The 10,844-nt window shown below is 41.8% G+C and overlaps 2 pseudogenes; both read left to right on the top strand.

Moving 5' to 3' along the window:
* The first annotated feature begins 3,419 nt into the window (after positions 1-3,419).
* Positions 3,420-4,359, top strand: LOC100477376 (annotated as a pseudogene).
* A 4,751-nt stretch (positions 4,360-9,110) lies between these two features.
* Positions 9,111-10,056, top strand: LOC100480398 (annotated as a pseudogene).
* Positions 10,057-10,844: the final 788 nt, after the last annotated feature.

The following is a 10,844-nucleotide window of genomic DNA, read 5'->3' as shown; positions in this document are numbered from 1 at the left end:
ATCTCCTGTAAGGCTGGTTTCATGGTTACGAAATTGGTTAATGACTGGTGATTCTGGAACGTCTTTATTTCTCCATTAATTCTGAATGACAGCCTTTCTGGATAAAGGATCCTTGGCTGCATGTTTTTCTCTGAAAGAGCTTTAAAAATGCCCCCCCCAGCCTTTCTCTCATTCCAGGTCTCTGTAGACAGGTCTGACGTAATCCTGATACCTTTGCCTTGGTACGTGAGAAATTTCTTTGCCCTGGCCGCTTTCAATACTGTATCCTTGGATCTAATATTTGCGAATTGCACTATGACATGTCGTGGCATAGGTTTGTCGTGGTTGAGTTTGGATGAGGTCCTCTGTGCCTCTTGGACATGAATGCTTGTTTCCCTTGCTAGATTAGAGAAGTTTTCAGCTACAATTTGTTCAAATATCTCTTCTAGACCTCTGTTTTTCTCCACCCCTTCAGGGATGCCGATGATTCTGACATTGGATCGTTTCATAGAGTCAGTAATCTCCCGTAATCTACATTCGTGGGCGTGGATTTTTTTAAGACCAGCTTCTATTTTCGTTTTTTCTTCTACTAACCCATCCTCCAATTCGCTNCATTTTCATTTTTTCTTCTATTAACCCATCCTCCAATTCGCTAATGCGTTCCTCTGCCCCGGTGATCCTGGCCGTCAGAGCCTCTAGTTTTGACTGCATTTGGCTCAAAGAATTTTTAATTTCTGTCAGATTCGCTCTCATTTCTGCCCTTAGGGATTCTATATTCTCAGCAACGCTTTCTCTGATGCTTTTTTCAAGTTTACTCATCATCTTGACCATTGTTGCTCTGAATTCCATTTCTGATAATTGGGATACATCCGTATGTATTAATTCTGTGGCCGAGGCCAATTCTGTGGCAGAGGCCACAGACTCATTATCTTTTCTTTGCTGGGGGGGACTTCTCCTTCTCGTCATTCTGATGAAGAGAGATTGCAGGGTTGTCCAGAGCCCAAGTGTTGACTGGGACCCAGGCCGTGCGCCCTTGTTTTATAGAGATCTTAGGGATGTGGGCTTCTTCCTTAAAGAGTTTATTTATTTATTTGAGAGAGAGAGAGACAGTCAGCAAGAAAGGGAACCCAAGCAGAGGAGTGGNGCCTTAGGAATTCTATATTCTCAGTAACATTTTTGTTAATACTTTTTTCAAGTCTACTCATCATCTTGACCATTGTTGCTCTGAATTCCATTTCTGATAATTGGGATACATCCATATGTATTAATTCTGTGGCCGAGGCCAATTCTGTGGCAGAGGCCACAGACTCATTATCTTTTCTTTGCTGGGGGGGACTTCTCCTTCTCGTCATCTGATGATGAGAGATTGCGAGGTTGTCCAGAGTCCAAATTATTGACTGGGACCCAGGCGGTGCGCCCTTGTTTTATAGAGATCTTAGGGATTGGGCTTCTTCTTTAAAGATTTTATTTATTTATTTGAGAGAGAGAGACAGACATACAGCAAGAAAGGGAACCCAAGCAGGGGAGTGGGAGAGGAAGAAGCAGGCTCCTGGTGGAGAAGCCCGATGAGGAACTCCTTTCCGGAACGTTGTGATCACACCCTAATCCGAAGACAGGTGCTTGGTGACTGCGCCACTCAGGCGCTCCGGGTTGTGGGCTTCTTGATTTTTCAGCCTGCCTTCTGGGGGAGGGGCCTGCCTGCAGGTACTCAGAAAACCCTGTTTGGGTAGAGTCTCTGTGTCCCTTGCGAGGGGGGATGGGGATGGGCACCCTGTGAGCCGGTATTNTGTGTCCCCTGCAAGGGGGGATGGGCATGGGCTCCCTGTGAGCTGGTATTTCCAGGCTTTTGTTCTCTGGCGGCTTTCCCTGGCGGTTTGCTGTGCCTCTTCTGAGAGAGCAGCAGCGGCTGAAATTCAGCCTCTGTCTCAGAACAGAGGGATCGCGGATCGTTCTCCACTGGTGTTTTGGCCACTTTGACTCTGTTTCTGTTGGTGCTGCTCAACCCTGCAGCATCCCAGTCTGTGCGCCCCACACCCGGCATCCCAGCCCTCACTTCCAGGGCCGGCACGTCTCTGTCCTTTGTGTTTCCAACCCCGCCAGCCGCCAGCCCCCCCATGCGGGCTCCTGGAGCTCCCGGTCTCCGTCTGGTGTCTCGCGGGTGCTGACCGCGAGTCCGCCTGCTCCCCAGTGCAGGTGGCCCTCCAGCCGCCAGCCGCCCCGCGGACGCTCCCGGAGCTCCCGGTCTCAGCCTCGANCCGTGCATGCTCCTGGAGCTCCCAGTCTCAGCCTGAATCCTGTGAGCACACCGGAGCTCCGGAGCTCCGTGAGATGCTTGGTGGCGCACGCTCCCAGCTCAAGGACTCAGTCTGCTGTTTCCAGGGTGCGGTCCGCCCGGTCCCTGGTGCCGGTGGCCTGCCAGCTGCCGCGCGCTCCTGGAGCTCCCGTTCTCAGTCTGCTGTCTCAAGTGTGCGGGTCCGTGGTCCGCTCGCTCCCTGGTGCAGGTGGCTACCGCTTCCCGGCGCCCTGACATGGCGGCTCCCTCCCCCTTCTGTTTATCTTCTGATATCTGTGCGCGGTTTCACGGCTCCCCGCTTCGTACCTCGATACTCAGCGCTGGAGATGTTCATTTGTAGAGATCCAGATGTATCTTCCTGCGTCTCAGGCTGATTCCGTGGATANGCGGTTTCACGGCTCCCTGCTTCGTACCGTGATACTCAGCGCTGGAGATGTTCATTTGTAGAGATCCAGATGTATCTTCCTGCGTCTCAGGCTGATTCCGTGGATGTTCCTGCTGGTCTGGTACCTATCCAGCTCAACTCAGGGGACCGGCTGAAAAAGGGCTCCCCTACTCCTCCGCCATCTTAACTCCCCGAGAGAGAGAATCTTAAGCAGGCTCTACACCCAGCATGGAGTCCGACCTGGGGCTCGATCTCATGACCCTGAGATTATGACCTGAGCCAAAATCAAGAGTTGGACGCTTAACCAACTGAGCCACCCAGGCACCCCTCTTATTCCCTCTTTTTATTAGCAAACTGTGAGAGCAAACTGGGGAGAGAAATGGACTGTGACACTATACATAAAAGCAAGATGGAATATGTTAGAAATGAGGACCAGTCATGATCAGAAGTGATTTAAACAGCTAATGAACATCATGGATACTCATATATCCATGTTCGTGCCTAATCTGTTAATTTGAGAACAGAACATTGCAGTCAGAGTTTTGTTGATAAGTTTGAATTATGTCATAGCTCACATGTGTGATGATAGTGTGTTGACTTTTATTTTTTGTTTTTATATGTGAGAAAGCAGATAACTATATACTTTTCATTCATAATAAGGATATTGAAACATTGGCAATTCTATGATCTATTATCATCTCCAGAATCTTGCTCATTTTCTTATTTTTCATCATTTCAGTGGCAGCCCAGTTGGCTGGATCCATGGATGGAAGGAATCACTCAGTTGTGTCTGAGTTTGTGTTTCTGGGACTCACTCATTCATGGGAGATCCAGCTTCTCATCCTGGTGTTCTCCTGTGTGCTCTATGTGGCAAGCATGACTGGAAACGTCCTCATTGTGTTTTCTGTGACCATCGATCCTCACTTACATTCCCCCATGTATTTCCTACTGGCCAGTCTCTCTTTCACTGACTTGGGGGCCTGCTCTGCCACCTCACCCAAGGTGATTTATGATCTTTTCAGAGAGCGCAAAGTTATTTCCTTTGGAGGCTGCATTGCCCAGATCTTCTTCATCCATGTCATCAGTGGCATGGAGATGGTGCTACTCATTGCCATGGCCTTTGACAGATATGTTGCCATTTGTAAGCTTCTCCACTACTTGACCATTATGAACCCACGAATGTGCATTTTGTTTCTAGCTGCTGCTTGGGCTTTTGGCATTATTCACTCACTGTTTCAACTAGTATTTATTGTTAATTTACCCTTCTGTGGTCCTAATGTATTGGACAACTTTTACTGTGACCTTCCTCGTCTCCTCAGGCTGGCCTGTACAGATACTTACAGATTGCAGTTCATGGTCACTGTCAACAGTGGGTTCCTCTGTGTTGGCTCTTTCTTCATACTCGTCATCTCCTACATCTTCATCCTGTTTACTGTTTGGAAACATTCCTCAGGTGGCTCGTCCAAGGCCCTCTCCACTTTGTCAGCTCACATCACTGTGGTATTTTTTTCTCTTTGGTCCAACCATGTTTATCTATACATGGCCACATCCCAGTTCACAGATGGACAAATTTCTTGCTCTCTCTGATGCAGTTCTCACTCCTTTTCTGAATCCAGTCATCTACACATTCAGGAATAAAGACATGAAGGCAGCAATGAAGAGAGTATGCAGACAGCTAGTGATTTACAGGAGGATCTCATAGGTAATATAAGGCCTTCTCGCTAATCATGGTATAGCCTTTTGTTTCTATCTTCGATATTTTGGATTCAGAAAACTTGAGGCATCAAATATGGATTTGAGTGTTGTCACAGCTGTAACCTAATTCTTATTTGATGAATGTATTCATTCCTTATGAAAATGAGCCACGAGAACAGTATATCTTTCTATTTATATAAATCCCATTTAATTTCTTTCAGCAATATTATATAGTTCCTGGTGAACAGGTCTTACATATCTTCTTGAGATTTACTCCTGAGTATTTTAATTTTTGGTGCTTTTCTAAATGGTATTTTTTTGTTTAATTTATAATCATTTATTGCTAATATATAGAAATATAATAGATATTTTGCTTATTGGCATTGCATTTTGAAAACTTGCAAAATCTTTTGCTTCTACTTGTTTTTTATAAAGTAGGATTTCGTCATAGGTGATCATGTTTTCAGTGCATAAAGACATTTTACTTCTCATGTTCTAGTATGGATCATTTTATTCATTTCTGTTGCCTTATTGTACTTGCTAAGATCAAACAGCATAGTGCTGAATACAAGTGGTTAGGGCAGACATCCTTGACTTGTTTTTATTCTTATGAGAAAAGAATTTATTTTCACCATTAAGTATGATACTAGCTGTAGGTTTTTAGTAGAAGCTTTTTAACAGGCTGAGGAAATCCTTTCTATTTAGTTTGCTGAAAGTTTTTAAAATCAGTTTTGAAGCAATGCTTTTTCTGGTTTAGTACCAGGGTAATGCTGGCCTTATAGAATATATCTCTTTGTATTAAATTTATTGCAGGAGTTTTGTAGAATTGTTATTGTTTCTTTCTTAAATGTTTGGTAAAAATTCAACATAGGAAGTCATTTTGGCCTGCAGTTTTCCCTGTGGAAAGGCTTTCAACTGTAAATTCAATTTTTGGTAGCCTGTGTCTTCTAAGAAATCTATATATTAATCGGTGTTATCAAATTTATTGGAAGAAGTTGTTCCTAATATTCTCTTATTATGAAATATCTATAAGACTTGTAATGTTTTCCTCTCTTTCATTGTCTATTGGTAGTTTATGTTTTTTAAAACAAGTTTATCAGCATTTTAGAGGTTTTTCAGCTTCCTTTTTTATTGCGGTAAATGTATATAACATTATATATGTTTCAGGTATATAATGTTATAATTTGACATCTGTGTACATGGCAAAGTGATTACCACCAAAAGTCTACTTACTATTCATCACTGTACAATTGACCCACTTCACCTACCCCCAACATACTTTGCCTTTGGTGACTACCAATCTGTTCTCTGTATCTGGGAATTTGCTTTCGTGTTGTTTTGTTTGTTTTAGGCTTTTTTTTTTTCCATTCCACATATCAGTAAAATCATGGACTGTTTGTCTCTGTCTGACTTACTTCATTTAGCATAATAGCCTTGAAGTCCACTTACGTTGTTGCAAATGACAAGATTTCATTTTTCTTTGTGGCTGAGTCATTTTCTGTTGTTTGTATATACCACATCCTCTTTATCCATTCACCTATTGATGGATAGGTGGATTAGGATAATGGATTAGGTTGCTTCCATGTGTTGTCTGTTGTAAATAGTGCTGCAATAACCATAGTGGCACATATATCTTTTCAAATTAATGTTTTTTGTTTTCTTTGCATAATTATCCAGAAGTGGTAATCCTGGAATAATGTGGTCAATCTTTTCTTAATTTTCTGAGGAATCTCTACTGTTTTCTAGAGTGGCTGTACCAATTTACATTCCCACCAATGGGGCAGAAGGGTTGCTTTTTCTCCACGTTCTCTACGACACTTGCATCTTGTCCTTTTGATAATAGCCATTCTAACAGTGTGACGTGGTAACTCATTGTGGTTTTGATTTGCATTTCCCTAATATTTAGTGATCTTAAACATCTTTTCATTGTCTGTTGGCCATCTGAATGTCTTCTTTGGAAAAATGTCTGTTCATGTCTTCTGCCCACATTTTAACTGGATTATTTGTCTTTTGGGTGTTGTTTGGTAACTTCTTTATAGATTTTGGATACTAACCCTTTATCAGACATATCATTTGCAAATATCTTCTCCTATTCTGTTGGTTGCCTTTTAGTTTTCTTGATTGTTTCCTTCACTGTGCAGAAGCTTTTTTATCTTGATGATGTCCCAAATAGTTTATTTTTGCTTTTGTTTCTTTTGTCTCAGGAGACGTATCTAGAAAGAAGTTGCTATGGCTGATGTCAAAGAGATTATGCCTACGTTCACTTCTAGGATTTCTATGGTTTCCTGTCTCACATTTAGGTATTTCATCCACTTTGAATTCATTTTGTGTATGGTGTAAGAAAGTGGTCCAGTTTCATTCATTAGCATGTAGCTGTCAATTTTTTCCCAACCCATTTGTTGAAGAGACTTCTTCATAGAATATTCTTTCCTGCTTTGCTGAAAATTAATTGACCATAAAGTTGTGCATTCATTTCTGGGTTTTCTGTTCTGTTCTATTGATCCATGTGTCTATTTTTGTGCCAGTACCATACAGTTTTGATGACTACAGCTTTGTAATATAACTTGAAGTCCAGAATTGTTATGCCTCATTAAATGTGTAGGTTGAATTGGGTAGTATAGACATTTTAACGATATTTGTTCTTCTAATCTATGACAATGGAATGTCTTTCCATTTCTTTGTGTTGTCTTAAATTTCCTTATCAGTATTTTATAATTTTCAGAATAAGGTCTTTCCCCTCTGGTTAGGTTTATTCGTAGATATCTTATTTTTGGTCCAATGGGATTGTTCTCAATTTCTCATTCTGCTCCATCATAATTGGTATAGGAAAATGCAACAGATTTCTGTATGTTGATTTTGTATCCTGTGACATTAGTGAATTCATTTATCAGTTCTAGACTTTTTTTTGTTAGAATCTTTCAGGTTTTCTATATATAGTACCATGTCATCTGTAGATAATGAAAATTTTACTTCTTCCATACTGATCTGATGCCTTTTATTTCTTCTTATTGTCTGATAGCTATGGCTAGGACTTCAGTATGATGTTGAATAGAAATGGTGAGAGTGGACATCCTGGTCTTGTTCTCGACCTTAGGGGAAAAGCTGTCAGATTTTCCCATTAAGGATGATGTTAGTTGTGGGTTTTTCATATATGGCCTTTTTATGTTGAGATATATTCCCTCTAAACCTACTTTATTGAGGGTTTTTTTTTTTTATCATGAATGGATGGGGTATTTTGTTAAATACTTTTTCTGCATCCATTGAAATGATCATATGGTTCTTGTCCTTTCTCTTATCAATGTGATGTATCATGTTGATTGATTTGTGGATATTGAACCACCCCTGCAACACGGGAATAAATCCCACTTTATTATGGTGAATGATTTTTAAAAATGTATTATTGGATTTAATTTGCTAATACCTTGTTGAGGGTTTTTTTTTTGTTTCAATATCATTTAATTCTGCTCTAATCTTTATTATTTCCTTCCTTCTGCTGGTTTTAGGTTTTGTTGTTCTGTTTCTAGGTCTTGTAAGTGTAAAACTAGCTTGTTTATTTGACTTTTTCTTGTTTCTTGAGATAGGCACGTATTGCTGTAAACTTCCCTCTTAGAATTGCTGTTGCTGCATCCCAGACATTTTGCATTGTTGTGTTTTGATTTTCATTTGTTTCCATGTGCCTTTTTAAATTTCTCTTTTGTTTTCCTGGTTGACCCATTTGTTGTTTATTTCACCTCCATGTATTTGTGGTCTTTCCACATTTTTTGTTGTGGTTGACTTCAAGTTTCATAGCATTGTGGTCAGAAAAGCTGCATATGGTAAGACTNTTGCTGTAAACTTCCCTCTTAGAATTGCTGTTGCTGCATCCCAGACATTTTGCATTGTTGTGTTTTGATTTTCATTTGTTTCCATGTGCCTTTTTAAATTTCTTTTTTGTTTTCCTGGTTGACCCGTTTGTTGTTTATTTCACCTCCATGTATTTGTGGTCTTTCCACATTTTTTGTTGTGGTTGACTTCGAGTTTCATAGCATTGTGGTCAGAAAAGCTGCATATGGTAAGACTTTGATCTTCTTGACTTTGCTGAGGTTTATTTTGTGACCTGATATATGATCTAGTCTACGGAATGTGTCATGTACTCTTGAAAAGAATGTGTATTCTGCTGTTTTAGGATGGAATGTTCTGTATGTATTTGTTAAGTTCATCTGGTCCAAAGTGTGATTAAAAGCCATTGTTTCTTTGTTGATTACCTGTTTATTTTATTTTTTAAACTTTTTATTTACTTGAGATAGAAAGAGAGTGCATGAGAGAGCAGGAGTGGGGGGAGCAAAAGGAGAGGGAGAAGCAGGCTCCCCACTGAGCAGGGAGCCTGATGCAGAACTCAATCCCAGGACTTTTGGATCATGACCGGAGCCAAAGGCAGATACTCAGCCAACTGAGCCGCCCAAGGACCCAGTTAACTGGGTTTGATGATCTGTCCTTTGATGTAAGTGATTTGTTAAAGTCACTACTATTATTGTGTTATTATCGATTAGTTCCTTTATGTTTGTTATTCTTTTATATACATGGGTGCTCCTCAGTTGGGTGTGTAGATATTTATAATTGTTATATCTTCGCATTGGAATGTCCCCTTTATTAGTATATAGTGTTCTTCTTTGTCTCTTGTTATAGTCTTTACTTTAAAGTCTATTTTATCTTGGGTCTCTGCTCCTCCCTGCTCAGCAGACAGCCACAGCTTCTGGTGCAGTGCCAGCCTGAGACAAGATGGTGAAGGTCAGAGTAAACAGATTTGGCCATGTTGGGTGGCTGGTTACTGTGGCTGCTTTTAACTTTGGCAAAGTGGATACTGTCACAATCAATGACCTCTTCATTGACCTCAGCTACATGGTCTGTGTGTTCCAGTATGATTCCACACGTGGCAAATCCCATCACACAGTCAAGGCTCAGGATGGGAAATTTGTCATCATTGAAAGCCCATTTCCAACTTCCATAAGTGAGATCTCACCATCAAATGGGGTGATGCTGGTGCTGGTATGTTGTGGAGTCCACTGGGGTCTTCATCACCATGAAGCCTGGGGCTCACGTGAAGTGTGAGGCCAAGAGGATTATCATCTCTGCCCCTTCTGGGGATGCCCCCATATTTGTGATGGGCAATGCTTCATGCACCACCAACTGCTTGGACCCTCTGGCCAAGGTTATCTATGACAGTTTTGGCATTGTGGAAGGACTCATGATCACAGCCCATGCCATCACTGCCACCCAGAAGACTGTGGACAGTCCCTCTGGGAAGCTGTGCCATGATGCCCAAGAGGCTGCCCAGAATGCCATCTGCTTCTACAGTGTCACTATTCTGTAGGAAAGGTCATCCCTGAGCTGAATGGTGAGCTCACTGGCATGGCCTTCCGCATCGCTACCCTCAGTGTGTCAATTGTGGATCTGTCATGCCTCTTAGAGAAAGTTGCCATATACAATGACATCAAGAAGGTGGTAAAACAGGCATCAGATGACCTCCCCAAGGACATCCTGGGCTATGCTGAAGACCAGATTGTCTCCTGTGACTTTAAGAATGACACCCACTCTTGTACATTTGATGCTGGGGCTGGCATTGCTCTCAATGACCACTTTGTCAAGCTCATTTCCTGGTATGAGTGAATTTGGCTATAGCAACTGGGTGGTGGATGTTATGGTACATGTGGCCTCCAAGAAATAAGAGCCCTCTGAACCCCCAGCCCCAGTGAGAGCAAGAGGAAGAGAGAGGCCCTCAGCTGCTGGGAATTATTTGCCATAACTCATCCCCAGTACACTGAGAATCTCCCAACCTCCATAGTTTCCACTCCTTGAAGAAAGGGAGAGGCTTGGAGAGCCCTACATTGTTATGTACACCAATAAAGCATACTGTAGCCAGCCCCCCAAAAAAAGTCCATTTTATCTGAAATATTGCTACTCCAGCTTTTTCTTTCTTTCTTTTCTTTTCTTTCTTTTCTTTTCTTTTCTGTTCTTTCCTGTTCTTTCTTTCTTTTATTTTTTAAAAGAATTTATTGATTAAAGAGAGCAAGATAGAGAGCATGAGTTGGGGGAGGGGCAGAGGGAAAGGGACAAGCAGACGAGCCCCATGCAGGGCTCAATCCTAGGACCCCAGGATCATGACCTGAGCCAAAGGTACATACTAAACTGACTGAGACAACCAGATGCCCCAACTTTGGCTTTCTTTTGATATCCATTTGCATGATAGATATTTCTACATCCTCTCACTTTCAATCTGTGGTGTTTTTAGGTCTAAAATGAGTCTGTGGGGCACCTGGGTGGCTCAGTTGGTTAAGCAGCTGCCTTCGGCTCAGGTCATGATCCCAGGGTTCTGGGATAGAGCCCCACATTGGGCTCCTTGCTCAGTGGGGAGACTGCTTCTCTCACTGCCTGCCACTCCCCTTGTTTCTGCTCTATCTGACAAATAAATAAATAAGTAAAATCTTTTTAAAAAATAAAATAAAATGAGTCTGT

Source organism: Ailuropoda melanoleuca, unplaced genomic scaffold, assembly GCF_002007445.2.
Source record: "Ailuropoda melanoleuca isolate Jingjing unplaced genomic scaffold, ASM200744v2 unplaced-scaffold4572, whole genome shotgun sequence".
NCBI classification, from domain to species: domain Eukaryota; kingdom Metazoa; phylum Chordata; class Mammalia; order Carnivora; family Ursidae; genus Ailuropoda; species Ailuropoda melanoleuca.
Note: the sequence above shows the minus strand (reverse complement) of the source record. Positions and strands in the feature narration are given on the sequence as shown.